Below are 17,997 nucleotides of genomic sequence, written 5' to 3' on the forward strand. Positions count from 1 at the left end.
TAGCCAAAATCTCCACCCACATGCAAAACATTTTTTTGACTCAACTCAGACACAATTTTTTGCAAAATTTATTGGTATGTATCCTAAAATTTGAATAAGTGAAAGATTTTTTGAGATGGGTAAACCTTTTTATGTGAAGATAAATCACACACACACAACTTGTTGTTGTAGATACATATTGAATTTTCTAACCATTTTGATGTTTTTAGGCATATATGCATATTTTTGCATTCTCAGTTTGTTTTGCAAGATTGTGACATGAATGAGCCACCAAGATCTTCAAGGAAATTCATATCCAACATTTTATGTGAAATAGGGGATGGCCAACAATTTTTTAAGACATCATGCTTGGATGGCATGTGCTTATTTTGTGGTTCTTTGCAACTTTTATCAACTTGTCAACATATGGATAGTACACATGCAATTGGAAATGCAATAGTAGATTTTAAAAAAATTTAAGATAGTGAAATATGCTCTAAAAGATGGAAAAAATGGTAAAAGATATGATTTAGTCATTGAAAAGATTCCAGTGTATGAGTTCATGAATATTTTTCATGAAAAGATTATTTACGAGTATGCAAAGCATAACCATAGAGCTTGATGGTTAGATTTGCAATTCAAGTTGTGCAAGGGTACATTTCCACTAGATATCATTGTTTTGGTTGTATATTTCATAGAGAACTACACACTACAACCACAAAATGAGGTGCAAGAAAAGTATTAAAATTCTCAATAGGTTTTCATATGAGTTCACATAACATTCATGCATTCACCTACAAGTACAGAGGATGATAGGAAGATTTTGAGGGAGTACCATTTTTACATCAGCGATGATCAATCATATTCTACGGAGTTTGTACATGGTTGTTTTCAACTATTGTATGGAGATTTGGCTAACAGGGGCATAACATATTGTCAACACTTTATTTTTTCAAACAATTGTGCATCACAATTCAAGAATGCACAGATGTTCTATTGGTTGAGAAAGATGCACAGGTTGTGTAGAATTCACTATATGTGAAATTTCATAGAGGCTAGTCAGGGAAAGGGAGAGCACGATGGTGCAGGTGCATGCATCAAAAGAGCCCTGGCTCATGAAGAACTAAAGTACAAAGATGGAGCAATATTGATAGATGCAAAATCCATCATCCAATGGTGTAATGCTACAATGGGTCCAGGTAAGGAAGGTGAGTCTACGGTTCATAGATTTTTTTGGTTGATAGATAATACTAATATTGCACCATATTAAGATTGTTGCACACTGATAGGATCTAGTGAGTTACACTCTTTTAGAAGCTCTGATGTAGGTTCATGGAGTATCTACACACAAAAAATGGCATGCTATTTTCCATTATGTGTAGAGAAAAATTGGGATGACTGTGAGTCAATTGAATGGGTGGACAAATGGGATATACGAGTTTTGGACCCAATTGACACCTATCATCCCCCACAAGCATTGGAAATGGTAGAGATGGATTCATCTATTGACTTTGACCACTTCTCAAATCTAGTGCAACCCAATAATATATATATTTATATGTCTTTTTAATTTCAATATGTAACTTTATAACTTTTACCTAAGTATTTTCTGAATTAGTGATAGCAATTTATACATTTGTCATTGTAGGCCATGTTTTTGTTGTTATTGCACCTGAAGACAATGAAAAAGGGACAAATTATTATTTATGTCATTGTGTCCAAGCCAAAAAAAATTGGATCACTTGGTTATAGATGGTGAAGGTTTAGATTACCATGTCGGTGTGGTGGTTGTATTCAACACATGGCTTAGACAATATTCTATAAAGAACCCTAACTTGTGGTTATTCGAGGATTGGAAAACAGAGAGGAAGATTCTTCATTATTCAAACCTTTTTGTCACGTCAAATGTCCACTTGATAAAATATGGTGAAAAACCACATAATAAGATTCTTTGGAAAGTTTGTGAGTCAAACTACAAGGCAATACTTGAGACATTAAAATGTCGAGCAGATCCAATTGGCTCTTTAGATTGAACCAGGAGAGAGAGAGAGAGAGAGAGAGAGAGAGAGAGATCAATTCGATCCAAATACAATGTTGCAACCTCTTCCCCAAGACTATCCACATGACTAAGGTGGATTGTATTGCTATGATGTGTAAGTGATGAGATTTAGTTTAAATCATAGATTTTATGTTTTGATTTGTTTAAAATCTAGATACATTATTTGAATTTATATTAGATTCTTTAATAGGACCCATTTTTAGATTAGTCATTTGAATAAGTGAAAGTCTAGAATTTGTTGTTTAGATAAAAATGTAATGAAAGAACATGAAAATTGTTAGAATATGAATGCTTTGTGATGCAAAGTCATGATTGTGTGCATGTAAGAAACTTCAAACTAATGAAAGGAAAGATACAATGAGAGAAGTTTTCAATACTCATCAAGCAAGGGTTATCATACAACTCAAAAAGAAAGGATTTGTACAAATGGATAATTCTTAATCACAAGCCAAATTAAATTTTTGTCATTCTCTAATTTTAGTAGATTAATCTTATCTTAGATTTTTTACTGTGTTAATTCTTCATTTGCAGGTCACCAAAGAAGAGGGCTAATAAAGTTGAAGCACCAGTGACAAAGAGTGAGATGCCAAAATCATCTATGAAACTGTATTATCAATTCACATCCTCAATATTTATTAGTGCTTTTTGTTCAAGTACCATTGTGTGTTAATCATCTTATGCCTAGAATTGCAAAGGATCACAATCATCAAAAAGTAAGAAGGAAAATAGGTCTTGATCTAATGATAAGTTTGTAACATTTTAAGATTTAATTTTGTGGATTTTTCCCTCATGTTGTACATGATAGTTTTTTTCAAGTGACATATGATGAGGTTGTCTGTACAATGTAATGATTGAGTTGAAGTGATTTATGAAGTAAAGGGCTATTTAATGTAGCTATTTAGATCATGCATATTTGATGACCATTTCCCTCTATTTTGTAGTCCTTTTTCAAAACACTATTTCTAACAAGGTGTTAGTTGTTCAAGTTCATGAGTGATTACAATATCTGTGACTATACAACAAGTGTGTGTGTTTGATGCAAAGCCCTCCTATATTCCCCTAGGAACCACAACTCAACTCTAGGATTCTCTTGTATTATTGGAATCTACCCAAGGAATCAGACTCTACTAGGGTTCAAGAGGAGGTCTCTAACTTGGTAACATCTTCCTACAACCATGTCTAAGATGTTATAACCCAAATCTTCAGTTTGTCTTCTAAACATTCACATTGTTCACCATGCACCTAGTGTACCCTAGTGCCTCCAACATACCAAAAATCATACTTGGCTTCATACTATGACCCCAACAGCTTGGATCATCTCAACACATCACATCTAACATGTTCCAACTCCTTGCACACTCTTAGCAACTCATCTCTTACATTTTCTCAATTTTTCCTCTTCTAGGCTTGTTCCAACTAACCCTTGCTAGTCACTAATTTGTTGTTTTCTCCAAAATTTCCCATAGAAATTCCTAAAATATTGGGTGATTAAAATAATATTTTCTTCACTCTAAAATATACTCCAAAACCAACTACACTTTTTTTGTAAAATATCACTCAAAACTAGCTATTTCAGTCTGCCAACTAGGCCTAGTTTGAGGCCATTTACAAAGCAACTCACAATCCCTTGACTCCTGGAACTCCCATGACCCAAAATAGTATTAATAAATGACTCAAATTCAAGGATTATTCTATTTCTTTGGTCTCATGATCAACTTTACAATGGTTTTTACAAAACCCTCCTTTCTAGCCCCTCTACCCTAGGGCTTTCTAGAAATCTTGCTTTGCAATGCCTCTAGAACCCCAAAATGGTTCAAACACATTAAATTTGGTTATATTAGATGAATTCCAACATAAAATGAAACTCTTTTTTGGAGAAAACACTAAATCCACCTTTGGAACAGTCACATACCCCTTTTTATGCACTCTTTCTCACTCAACCCCATACCCTTGGGCATCAACAACTCAACTCCAAATTCTTCCCTACACATTAATGATTAAATAAAATATTTTACAATATTCCTGACCCATTCCACAAGCCACAATAATCACATAAAGTAGAATGGGTCAGATTCACAAAATGACTCTCAAACCCCTCTTAAACTGTCACATATAGCAGATTTTAGGTCAGTCAATATGAAAAATGCAAAATGATTGATTAAACCTTCATACCAATGCTAAATGAAAGTTAAAACATTTACCTATCACCTCCAAAAATAATCAGATCAAAAGTGTGAAAATGAAATTACAGCAATTACAAGTTTAGATTTTTGATCAAAATTTCAGGGAAAACTATGTATTCATTGCTCAAACTTCAAAACTCTTACATTACCAATCAATTTTGACCATACAAAATTGTCTCCCACATGTGGGAATGAGGTTTTAAAATCACTTAGAATCTCAAAACTAAATGAAACCTCTCTAACTACCCCTCTAACCACCTTTGTGCATTAACCACCTTATTTTGTTGTCAATTTGACACTTTTAGTTGTCAATTGACAAGTTTTTGATCTTCCTCACTACATGACTATCCTATTAAATTAATATGGTCATTTGAGACCCTATTAACACAAAAAATTAAACAAAACTCATATCTACCCTTTGAACCCCTTACATGACTCCATTTAGCCCATTTTGGCTTATATTGCCAACGTTGGCAATTTTACAAAATATTGCACTTTTAGTGCCTTTTACATCTTTTAGAGGCTTTGATAGCCTTATTACATTATTTAATACCTTTATAGGTCTTTTATATCCACTCCTAACCTGGAATCAATCCAAATCCATTCCTAGTGACCCTAGGTACCTTGTAGGCTCAATAATGCCATTAAGGCTTACATTAAAGCTTTCATTACAATATGATCAACCTATGATTAAAAAAAGATCACATTTCCATGATTAAACTCATTACAAGTTTTAATGACCTTATAAGGCCATTTTTCTTCCAATCCACCTAAGGATCCATCAATGTCACAATTGCTCATCTTGCCTCCTGCTTGTGACCTTGGTGCTCCTGCACCAATGTTGGCCAATAATTGGAAAATTTGTGTTATCGATTGAGCTACTAGATCTTGTCATTTTCATTTTTAATCTTGAGAAAATTCTTACACTTAGCATAGCTACTATCTTTCAAAAGTTCTTCCTTATCCATATAAATATTGGATTTGAGTGTAGTTTCAATATTTGGTAGCTTATTACCAAGAGTAGTCATCTCATAGAAAAAAAAGTCTTCCAACCTAAGCTTCTCTTGGAACTTGTTTTATAGTTCTTAATTTAAAAATAGATATGACTTTTTCATTGTAACATGTAGTTAAAGATCTCATAATTTTACTCATGCTCATCATCATCACTTAATGGTGTAGGGGCACCAAGGTCATTCTATGAAGATATATTCATTGAAGACACCAAGGACTAAGGAGGAGATCTTGACAACAAAGCCAATAAATTGGAATATTTTGAAGCCTATTATGGCCTTTTGTAATGAAAAATGCAATGTAATGAATAAATGTCCAAAAGGTCCTAATAGAGGGTTTGTTGGAAAGCATGTCTAGAAGAGTCAACTTGGAAAAAGGACTATGGAATCCTTAGTTTGGCATCAAGATACCATACTATAGAAAGTTTGGAAGTATGTAGCCAAGTTTAAAGCACACTTTCTTTGTAAAAGTGGCCTAACTAGGCCTAATTCTGAGACAAACTACCTTGTTCCATACAATCTTTACAAAGGAGTGATATCTTGTTTTTAGATATGTTATACAAATTTGAAAAGGGTATCTGAAACAAGTGTTTATTTGCTTGGTTTTTTGAAAATTTTGTGAGATAAGTCCAAAAAATAGTGTTCACTAACCTAATAGAGTGAGCAGACTAGTCAAGGGGGGTAACTTGGTTTATGCATGAAGTTGAGTTTTGGGGTTATAAAACCTATTGAAACATGTCCATTTAAGTCTGTTAAAACTCTTTGTGAGGTTGAAATAGATAGTTGAAGGTATATTCCAAATTTGTGCATTTCAGTGCCTTTAAGAAGCCTAGTGAACCTTGTGCACCATTCAACTTTGTGAATTTATTATTGAAGTTTTGTTGTTACCTCCTTGGCTCTACATCAGTTAATCTTGTGGATCCAAAGTTGTGGAGGTCAATGGGTTAAGCCTTTTGAATGATTATTCTCTTATAAAAGATTGAGTGGGTTGGGTCATTGTTTTAGTTACACTTAAGGAAGATATAAGGGCATTGTTTCAAAGAAAGGGGATAGTTGTTTCTACATCAAATCATTGGTCGACCATTGACCTCTACATCACTTAAGGTGCCATCTCTACTTATAATTGAACAAACTATGTCATTCACTCTGTACATAAATGGTGAAATAGTTCACTTTCACTCACCCTTATATCTTCATACTTCCCTTAAAAACCCTACAACTTAGATTGCTTAACATACCTGTCATCTTTAAAAATAGCTTCTAGCTTTTTCTATGCCTCATGGGTTATCATTTATCCATAGATGTGAGAATACTCTATATTAGACAAGAAACTAATCAAATATTCACTTTCTATCATGCATATAAAATTGGCTAGTTGTCTCTACTATCTCATACTCTTCCTAGGATCTCCCATAATTTCTTGAGTATCCCTACACCTTTTTTTAACCTTATGGTTCCTATTTCCAACTACAAAGGATGGAATATCAACCTCTATATCTTCTTGATACATTTCATGTTGCACCGGCTTTTCCATATTTTGTAAATCCTCACCACATGATCCTACTTTGTACTAGTAACTATACTTAAGATTTGATGCCTTTGACTTGGTCATTTATCCTTGTAGCTTTTATCAGCTACTCACTTTGATCATCTAGTAGAAAATATTTATACCTTCTAAATACATTTTCCTCCATGAGCTTAACATCACATTTGAGTATAACTCTTCTAGTGTTTGGAAGAAAATTCCTATATTCCTTTAAGGTTTTACTATACCAAACAAAGTACCCCATATCTATAGTCAGGTCTTACTTAGTACATGTGTATCAATTGGAATATGAAAATATATCAAACTTCCAAATATATTGAAGTGACTAACATCTAGCTTCTTCCCTATGAAAGCTTCCTCTAGTGTCATCTTCCCTAGCATCTTGTGTGGAGATTTGTTTTATGTGTATACTATTATACTACATGTCTCTTCCCATAGGTAACAAGGCATGTCCTGTCATGTAGCATATAACACCTTCTACCTTATATATAGAATGATTCTTTCTCTCAACAACTCTATTCTACTATATATTATAAGGAATATTTTAATCTCTTTTGATTCCTTCCCTAGAATTCCCTTTGTACTAGATCTAGAAAAACCTCAAATCTAGTGTCAATCATTAGAAAATATGCTTTTGTAAGCTTCCCCAAAAAATATGATCTATGCTTATCTCTAGAATACATGTCACTATCTCTTGAAGAAATTTAAGTTATCCATGACAAATAAGGCCCATCCTCCTACTCCATATCTCTCTAAGACAATGCTAATGGATCAGCATTAATTCATACAACTAGACACTTAGAAAAATGTGTCACTATCTTTTCACCTCTTTAGACACCCTTTAACCACTTCTTAGAGATTCCAAAAGATCAAACTCTGACTCTATTCCAGCACCAAATAACACCCACTTTGAGTCACAGACCTAATTGACCATATTAGGCTAGGTTACAAAGGAATTATGAGTACTACCAATCCATACATACCAACCATACCAAAATTTCACTACTACCAATTTGTACATGCCATACAAAATTGAAACAACAGAGAAAAAGGCATAAATTCTAAGTTTTATTCAATGTTTTCTGCTCACTGGTCAAGTTGATCACATATAAGTATGGATATCTAGAATTATTGGATAGCTTTGTGAATCTTCTTTCTATTGCACTTTGAATGAGGTTCTAATTCAACCTACAACTCAATATATTCCCATTTTACTAATTGTTGTCCCCATTTTGTGCCATTACCTAGGGTTTCATCTATTTTCTGTCATATCTTGAGATTCCACCATGGAAAATTAATGACCCTTGGTGGAATCTGAGTTAGGAAATTTTTTTTTATGTTCCTTTTGGTTTTAGGTCAAAAGAATGAGGCTAGAGAGAAAAACTTGATTCCCTAGGCATGCAAGATCCATGTGCATGCTAGAAATTCGTAGCAACATCTTCCATAACTTGCTACAGAGAAGGTTTCGAGGCTTGAAAATTAGTATGTGATCATATTACATAATTCCCATCATGTTCCAATTTTTGGTTTGGTTTTTTTCTCAAGGGGTAGGGTACTTCCTTTGTTAATGGATACCTAATTGCCTACATTCCTAAGTGAGCCTTAAAAAACTTAGTTGCTTCATACTTCTCTTAAGATCGCAAGGCTTTAGTATGTTGTATAAAACCCAAAAGGGTTTCCAAATCCATGATTATTTTCTTTGGGTTGTGAGGAGATCTTTGTGATTTTCCATTTTCAAGGCTAGAAGCCTAGTCTTGAGTTTGTGAAGCAACTAGCCAATGAAAGTTGCATAGTTTGAATCTAATGTTGGATTCATGTTACTTTGGACCTAAATAGACCCTTTCCATGCTTGGAAGTCACCCCTGGTCAATGTATTTGTGGGGTTTTATGTCAAATATGCCTATGGGCCACTTTTTAGGCATAAAAATGAGCAATATCTCAGAACTCATTCGAGGTACAGATGTGATTCTAGTTCCTACAGGACCATGTTGCATAGACCTACAATAACCTCTCTCACTTTTTGGAGATCACGGTCTATTTTCATTTTACAATGCCATCTCGGGTGATGCTAAAACTTGTAGTGTTGAAATGTCCCTTTACTAGTTTTGTATGATATTTCAAGCCTCAAATCATATTTTAAAAACTAAACAACCAATATTACAAAGATCCACCAATTTCTCAGATAAACCCAAATCGGGTATGTCCAAAATAGTGCCAAAAACTTCACAACTTCACAAATTATTAATAAATATGAAAATGGACATTTTTACAAAAATTTCAGCAGCATAATAGCCTACAAAATGACATTTCCATATTTTTATAGCCTTTACACAACAACTCACAAATGTAGGACAAAACTATGCTCAATCGGGCTCCTGAAATTAACAGAAAAATGCCCGAAAACACCACAAAAACACTCATAAACTATCTCAGAAGTTTAATCACGTCCCAATACATATATTCAGCTCTATTTTAACATCTTAAAGTCTAAAATACAGTAGCAAACCAAACTGATATGAAACACTCAACTGAAAACACCAAACTCAAACCAAAAACAACCCTGAAAACCCACAAATCGACACTATTCAGCACAAAGGCAAACTCTGTATGAGCATGCACATGGAATGGCTTCAAACTCCTATCCTTATCCTTCCTAGAAACTTGCAAACTCCTGTTCTTGGGTCTCCTTCTCCACATGTTTGGCAGCCTCTGAAGAACAACAAAGAAAATCAACAAAAATCAAGTTCTAGAATGAGCCCAAAATGCCTCCAAACCCCTTAAAAGAGGGCATAACCCTAACTCACATCCAAGAGGGGTTAATAAAATATAATTTAATAATATTTTTTATTTATTATTCCATTGGTTTCCAAAGATTAGCCCCTTTTGCCGAAACTTCACCTTTTTGGAGCCTGCCTGCCTTAGCAAAGTTTATTATTTTTAATTATATTTTTGAAAAGGGGACATGAAAAGTCCTCCCCTCCCAAATATTGCTTGTACTCAATAAATGAAGGTTGGAATTCTCAAAAATATGTGCTCCTTCCCAAGTTGCATCCTCTAGTGGTAATCCTTTCCATTTGACCAAATGCTCTATGACGCTCCTGTTTCTCAATCTTTTCTCTCTTGTATCCAAAATCTCTTCTGGTATCAAAACTAATTTTCCTTCATCATCAAGAGGTGGTAATTCTATAGATACCATGGTGTTCTAGCCTAGAACCTTCTTTAGGCAAGATACATGGAAAATATTATGTATTTTTCTATTTGGTGGGAGCTCCAATTCATAAGCTACTTCTCCTACCTTCTTGATGATCTTATAAGGCCCATAGAACCTTGACTTGAGTTTCTCTGCCCCATTCCTATTCAAGGTGCTTTACTTATATGGCTGCAACCTAACAAATACCAAATCTCCCATCTCAAAAGTTCTTTCAATCCTTTTCCTATCAACATATAACTTTTGTCGGTTCTGTGTATGTTGTAGATTATCCTTGAGGGACCTTATTATGTCTTGGCTTTGCTTGATGAAATCACTTGCTGTAGGTACTCGGCTATTAGAAAGTATTAGATCAACAAAGGAAAGGGCATCATAACCATAAAGAGCATGAAAAGGAGGCATACCAATAGACATGTGATGAGATGTATTGTAACAATACTCCCCTAGGTGTAACCATTTGACCCAAGCATATTGTTGATTTGAAACATAGTTCCTCAAATATCCCTCTATCCATTTATTAACTATCTCTGTTTGTCCATCTATTTGAGGCTGATAGCTAGTACTGGGAGTGAGTTCAGTTCCTACCAAATGGAAGAGCTCCTTCCAAAAAGAGCTGAGGAATCTACTGTCCCGGTCACTAACAATGTTTCTAGGCAAGCCATGTAATCTAAAAATTTCCTTGAAGAACAATTCGGCCACTTGTGATGCCTTGAAATCAGATGTGATAGGAAAGAAATGTGCATACTTAGTTAGTCTATCTACCACCACATATATGCAATCCTTACCTTGAACCTTGGGAAACCCATTGATGAAGTTCATGGAAATACTTTCCCATTTTTGTTCAGGAATAGGAAGTGGCTGCAACAACCTTGCAGGAAAATTTTGCTCACTCTTGCTTTGCTGGCATACCATACATTCTTTAATGTGTTTAAGGACATCCTCTTTCATACCCTTCCATGAAAACCACTCTCAAATTTTCCTGTATGTCTTGAAGTATCCCTGATGACTAGCCAAAGGTGTGTCATGAAAGGCCCTCAATATCATCTCCTTAGTTTTTGATCTTGGCACTAAGAAGATCCTATTCTTGTAATAAATCAATTCATCAACAACCTTGTACCTATTATCATCCACTAACTTATCCAAAATCTTGGTGGCAAAGGAATCTTTAGCATACTCTAAAATTATGGAGATTTTCCAATCAGCAGAGATAGATGATAAGGAACACAAAGTGGGCTTTCTTGAGAGAGCATCAGCAACCACACTATTCTTTCCTTTCATGTATTCAATATCAAAATCATAAGCTTGCAATTTGCTTACCCATTTTTGTTGACGATCATTCAAATCCCTTTGGTTCAAGAAGAACCTGAGGCTATTATGGTCTGTCTTTACAATGAATCTCCCACATACCAAATATTGTCTAAACTTATGAAGTGCATGCATGATTGCCAACATTTCCTTATCATAGATGGAGTAACCTTTCTCTGATTGATTTAATTTTCTACTCTCAAATGCTATTGGATGTCCCCTTTGAGTTAGGACAGCCCCTATACCTTCTCCAGAAGCATCACATTCAACAACAAAAGGTAAAGAGAAATCTGGAATTGCAAGCACAGGGCATGAACTCATTACCTCCTTAAGCTTATCAAATGTTTTTTGTGCCTCTTCCATCCAAAAAAAAGCTCCTTTCTTTGTCAAATCAGTCAAGGGGGCAGCAAGCTGAGAAAATCCCTTGGAAAATCTCCTATAGTAGCTACACAACCCGAAGAAATCTCTCAACTGTGCAAGATTAGTAGGTGGAAGCCAATCCAAAATTGCCTGGATTTTTTGTTAATCAACCTATACTCCTTTAGAACTTATTATATGTCCTAAATATAGGATCTCTGTCAAACCAAACTCACATTTAGATAGCTTAGCATAGAAGGATTGCTGCTCCAAGATTCCCAAAATAGTGTCTATGTGCTTTAGATGCTCTTCCCATGTTTTACTGTAAATCAAGATATCATCAAAAAATACCAAAAATTTTTTTTGAAGATGCTGGTTGAATACCTTATTCATACAAGATTGGAATGTTGCAGGTGCATTAGTGAGGCCAAATGGCATAACAAGAAATTCAAAGTGCCCAAAGTGACATTTGAAAGCAGTCTTTTCCACATCTTCACTCCTCATTCGGATTTGATGGTACCCTGATCTTAAGTCAATTTTTGAGAAGTATACAACACCATGTAACTCATCAATGAGTTCATCTATGCATGGTATGGGATACCTATTTTTTATGGTCTTCTTGTTTAGGACCCTGTAGTCTATACACATTCTCATTGTACCATCCTTTTTCTTGACAAGTACCACAGATGATGAAAATGGACTAGAGCTAGGCCTTATGAATCCCATGTCCAGGAGTTCTTGAATAGTTTTTTCAATTTCTTCCTTATAACCTCTTGGATGGCGGTATGGGGTCATTATAACTAGTTTGGCACCCTGTTCTAACTCTATAACATGCTTGAAACCTCTATCTGGTGGTAATCCTGGAGGAAAGTCATTGAAAACTATACTATGCTTATCTAGAATACTTTGAATTTCAAAATGGAAATTATCTTGATTCTTTGGAGAGTTTGTTGGATGGATCATGACTCCTGCTTCCCATGCTACTTGTCCTCTTCAAAAAGTCCTCTCCATCCTCTTTGCAGAGATCGCCCTAGGTGCTCCATACAATAAACCTCTTAATATGACTTCTTTCCCATTGGAATGAAATTTAAACTCCATAGTTTGATGGTTCATGTAATAGCCTCCAATAGAGTGCAACCATTGGACACCGAATACAAGATCTGTCTCCCCAATACCAACCACATAGAAGTCATCACATAACTCATAATCTCCTAAGGTCATCTTGAGTTGTTTCACCACCCATGTGCAAGGCATAGTGAATCCATCAGCTATAGTAACATTGAATCCCTCAAAATCTTCTGCTTTAAGCCCTCTTTTCATGACAAATCCCTCATCAATAAAATTGTGAGTTGCCCCACTATCAAGAAGAACTGTCAACCTTTGCCCTACTAGTACCCCTTGAATTCAGAAGGGATGGTATCTTGGGACTCTTGATAATGCTGCTAAAGTGCCATCCTTGCTGATTTCTTTTTCTTTCTCTTCTTCTACCTCCTCCTTAGTATCATGAAATTCCTCATGCTCATTTGAATCAGATTCTGAAGCAACTTCAATATAGTGCACTTGACCTTTCCCCAAACATCTGTTTCCTGAAACCCATGGTTTTCTACAAGTAAAACAAAGCTTTTTCCTTCGTAATTCACTCCTAGTCTCTTCGTCTACCTTCTTTTTTGCCACATTCTTCACATCTTTTGGTGGTAGTGTTGGAAAAGTCTTTTTTTGAAAATTTCCCTTATGTTGCCAAAGATTTGAGGGTTTTTGATTAGTGACTGATTTTATAGGCACGCAAGTTTCAAGTTGCAAGCTTCTTTTGATAGCTTCTTGTAAGGTTGAGGGTGAGAAAGCCTTAACCAAACCCTTAACAGAATCTTCTAAACCATCAAGAAAAAGATAAACAATCCTCTTTTCACTCATATCAGGTACCATAATAGCCACTTTTTGAAATTCTTCTATATACTCATTAACTGATTTGGTTTGCTTCAATTTTGACAATTCTTTAAAGTACTCTTCATCATCTTTGAGGTCAAATCTATCTATCACTCTTTGACTGAAATCATCAAATGTAGTTACCTGATCGTGACCTTGAGTAGTAATTCCATGATACCACCAATCATAGGCTGCATCTTCCAAGTGTAGACTTGCAAATTGAACAGCATCACTCTCTTTCATGGGGTTAAGTGTGAAGAAAGTTTGTAATTTTTTGTAGCCATGCTCTAGCTGAAATTTTATTTGTTCCATCAAAAGTAGGTGCTATAAACTTTCTTATTTTATTTTTGAGCTCTCTTCCACTTGTGTCATGCTCCCTCCTGTTCTCTTTCTTGGGCATCAAAGTGTTCATCATATCCACGTATTCTCTAAAAGGAACTGAACTATGAAAGTCATCATCTAAGCCATTGTAAATAGCTCTTAATGTAATCAAGTTACCTGTAACCTCTTCCACAGGATTAATGACTGGATTTGGTACTAGTGGCTCATCTACAGGCAAGAAAATAGTTTTGGTTGATTTAGATGGTGTGGATCTCCCATTTCTTGGCTCCTCTGAAGTGCTCCCTTTCTCATTAATAGATGCAACTCCTTGTAGTTTTTCTGTCAATATTCGCAAAGCCTCTCTAGTTTTCGCCAAACCATCCACTATTTGCTTCTGAGTATTTTGGATGTCTTGGAAGAATTTCTTTGCCATCTCATCTGGATCAGCCATACTTTTCTCTTCCTTGGATTTTGTACTTTTACTTTCAACTGGAGGTTTGATCAAAATTTTTTTATTCTTTTCTCGCTGCAAATATATTTTTTCTCTTTCACTTAGTTGCATGCGACCATAAATTTTGACATGCAACTAATTAGAAGCAACATGCAACCATAAATTATGACATGCAAGATCTGGGTAGTTGTCAAAACTAACATGCAAACTTCTACAAACCCTCAGGCTAGCAAGATCATGGCTCTGATACCATTGAAATGTACCTTTACTGGTTTTGTATGATATTTAAAACCTCAAATCAGATTTTAAAATCCAAACAACTAATATTACAAAGATCCACCAATTTCTCAGATAAACCCAAATCGGGTATGTCCGAAATAGTGCCAAAAACTTCACAACTTCACAAATTATTAATAAATCTGAAAATGGAAATTTTACATAAATTTCAGCAGCATAACAGCCTACAAAATGACATTTCCAGATTTTTTTAGCCTTTACACAATAGCTCACAAATGTAGGACAAAACTATGCTCAATCGGGCTCCTGAAATTAACACAAAAATGTCCGGAAACACCACAAAAACACTCATAAACTATCTCAGAAGTTTAATCACGTCCCAATACATATATTCAGCTCTATTTTAACATCTTAAAGTCTAAAATACAGTAGCAACCCAAACTAATATGAAACACTCAACTGAAAACACCAAACTCAAACCAAAAACAACTCCGAAAACCCACAAATCGGCACTATTCAACATAAAGACAAACTCTGTATTAGCATGCACATGGAATGGCTTCAAACTCCCATCCTTAGCATTCCTAGAAACCTACAAACTATTATTCTTGGGTCTCCTTCTCCACAAGTTTGTCAGCCTATGAAGAACAACAAAGAAAATCAACAAAAATCAAGTTCTAGAATGAGCCCAAAATGCCTCCAAACCCCTTAAAAGAGAGCATAACCCTAACTCACATCCAAGAGGGGTTAATAAAATATAATTTAATTATAATTTTTATTTATTAGTCCATTGGTTTCCAAAGATTAGCCCCTTTTGCCGAAACTTCACCTTTTTGGAGCCTACCTGCCTTAGCAAAGTTTATTATTTTTAATTATTTTGAAAAGGGGACATGACAAGTGTTGGCCAGTACAAAGTTGCCAACTACCAAATCTCTCTCACCTTTCATCATGGGATTGAACTGTCTACTCCATTAGCTTTAGGTGGCTAGGTAAACCCTATCTTTCGAACATTCTTGGGCATGCCAAATAGGAATGTCCCTAAGGGTCACTAAATGCCATAGGGCTACAATCTTTGATGAGGCATATCTTAGAGCTCATGCAAAGTATGGATGCAATTCAAGTTCCTATAAGACCATGTTGTGGAGACCTACAATAACCTCTATCTCTTTTTGGAGATCACACTTCATTTTCATTTTATGATGCCATCTCTAGTGATGTTGAAACTTGTAGTGTTGGCTAGTACAAAGTTGCCAACTACCAAATCTCTCTCACCTTTCATCATGGGATCAAACTATCTACTCCATTAGCTCCAAGTGGTTGGGTAAACCCTATCCCCAACCTCATCCTATCTCCTTCAGAGTTTGAATGTTCATAAGCACATCGAACTAGAACATCCCTAAGAGTCACTAAATGCCATAGGGCTATGATATTTGATGGGGCATATCTCAAAGCTCGTACAAGGTATGGATGCAATCCTAGTTCTTACATGACCATGTTGCAGAGACCTACAATAACCTTTCTCACTTTTTGGAGATCACACTCTGTTTTCATTTTATGATGCCATCTTGAGTGATGCTGAAACTTGTAGTGTTGGCCAATACAAAGTTGCCAACTGCCAAATCTCTCTCACCTTTTGTCATTGGATTAAACTATCTACTTTGTTAGCTCTGGGTGGCTGGGTAAACCCTATCCCCTTCAGTGCTCGAACATTCTCGAGCATGCCAAATCGGAATGTTCCTAAGGGTCACTAAATGCCACAGGGCTGTGATCTTTGATGGGGTATATCTCAGAGCTCGTGCAAGGTATGGATGGAATTCTAGTTCCTACAAGACCATGTTGTGGAAACTTACAATAACCTCTCTCAATTTTTAGATATCACACTCCATTTTCATTTTACAGCACCATCTCAGGTGATGCTAAAACTTGCAGTGTTGGCCAGTACAAAGTTGCCTACTACCAAATCTCTCTCACCTTTCATTATGGGATCAAATTGTCTACTCTGTTAGCTCTAGGTGGCTTGGTAAACCCTATCCCCAAACTTTTCCTATCCCCTTTAGTGCTCAAACATTCTCGGGCATGCTGAACTGGAACATCTCTAAGGGTCACTAAATGCCATAGGACTGTGATCTTTGATGGGGCATATCTCAGAGCTCGTCTAAGGTATAGATGCAATTCTAGTTCCTACAAGACCGTGTTGAGAAGGCCTACAATAAACTCTCTTTCTTTTTAGAGATCACACTCTAATTTCATTTTATGATGCCATCTTGGGTGATGCTGAAACTTGCAGTGTTGGCTAGTACAAAGTTGCCAACTGCCAAATCTCTCTCACCTTTCATATTTCTTTCTTGATGTGTCCCTAGATTCTAAATATTAATTTGAACTCAGTTGACATGGCTATAATGATATGTAGGTAGTACTTTACAAAGTGTTTAATGGTTATCTAATATCAACTTATTATATGATATAGCTGACCTATATGCATATCAAGGTTCTATTACTAGTATCACCATTGTAGGTAATGAAGATCTACCATAAGACAAGGAGCCACAATACCTCCCTCAACCACTAGTACAAGAAATTGAATGCATTCTACACAAGAGAATAACAAAAAAAACTAAGAGGTCTACTTACTATGAATACCTAGTAAAATGGAAACACCATTTAATGGAGGATGCTACTTGGTTGACACTTAAAAACATTAAGAAGACTAATTTCAATTTATAAGAACTCCTAACTAAAGGGACTTAAGTTATTTAGTCTTAGGGAGGATGGCTTTAATTGTGCGATCATATTTGTGATGATTCTTACAAACTAAGCTGATTTTTTGAAGATCATTTATATTATTGTGGTATTTTGAATTGGTTTGAGATAGTTTAGTATTGATTTGAAGTTTTTAAGGCAAGTTTTCTAGGAACAATCTAGGAAAAGGCTTATTAAGAGCTCATTCCACAAATGAAGCCCTAACTTGTATTTGAACTAGTGGAATTCTCTAAGATTCTAGAAAATTCAAGTAAGGAGGGTATAATTATAGATTCCTAGAGCTCAGGAAGTGTCTTGATGGAAAAACCATGTTTTCATTAGTCCCTAAGTTGAATAGCTTAGTGTATTAGGTAGGATTGAGACCAAAAAGATTTAAAAATGTTGAATTCAATTGAAGGTGTATTTTAGTGGTGGATTTGAGTTAATTTTGGTTAGTAGAGGAGGTTTGAGTCCATGCATCAATTCGTGGACCAATTATCTAGTAATTACTTTGAAAACCAAACCTAGTGTGACCTTATTAGGTCTATGTACTTTGCATGAGTTAGGTGCTATAGGAATGGAATTGGGAATCTAGGCTTTGCAATCATAAGTAAATTCGAAAAGGGTATCTAAATCTACCCATAGAATAGTTAGATTTCAACCTAAGAGGAATTTAAGT

The sequence above is a fragment of the Cupressus sempervirens genome, chromosome 7 (assembly GCF_028749045.1).
Source record: "Cupressus sempervirens isolate cs-2001-9-10 chromosome 7, ASM2874904v1, whole genome shotgun sequence".
Taxonomy (NCBI): Eukaryota; Viridiplantae; Streptophyta; class Pinopsida; order Cupressales; family Cupressaceae; genus Cupressus; species Cupressus sempervirens.